Here is a 566-nt window from a genome sequence, read left to right as displayed (position 1 = left end):
CAAAAACCCTTTTAACAGGGAAAAAAGGTGGAAGAAACCTCAGGAAGAGCCACAGAGGAGGGATCCCTCTCCCAGGATGTGCAATAGATAGTAAATAGTCACGTGTACAGAATAAATCAACACAAACATATTGTACAATTTAGTAGCTATCGTAATTGCTTGTGCAATACATAAGTGCAATTTTCACATGCATGCATACTGCACTTTAAACAATCATTTATAAGGTTTTAGATTTATATATCGTATAGTTCACTGTTACTTGGCTTTTATCTTACTGTCATTGGTTTTATTTAACTGTTATATATACCCTGTGTACATAGTCTTATAGGTGTATAGTGGTAAAGTTTTTTTTCTTGGGATGTTATGTTATGTTCAAATGTTTTTGGGTTTTTTTCCCCACAAAACAAAACAAAACAAAAATGTTAAAAAGAGTCGGTTCCTTGAACCGGCTCGTTCACGACTCACACATCACTAGTGCCCTATAAAAAGAGAGAGACCGAGGCGGCGAAGGTTAACGATTAAACGTTGTGCTGAAGCTTATTACTGAACTATGAGCAAACATCTCA

This window comes from Larimichthys crocea, chromosome XX (assembly GCF_000972845.2).
Source record: "Larimichthys crocea isolate SSNF chromosome XX, L_crocea_2.0, whole genome shotgun sequence".
In the NCBI taxonomy this organism is placed as follows: domain Eukaryota; kingdom Metazoa; phylum Chordata; class Actinopteri; family Sciaenidae; genus Larimichthys; species Larimichthys crocea.
This window is presented reverse-complemented; position numbering follows the sequence as displayed.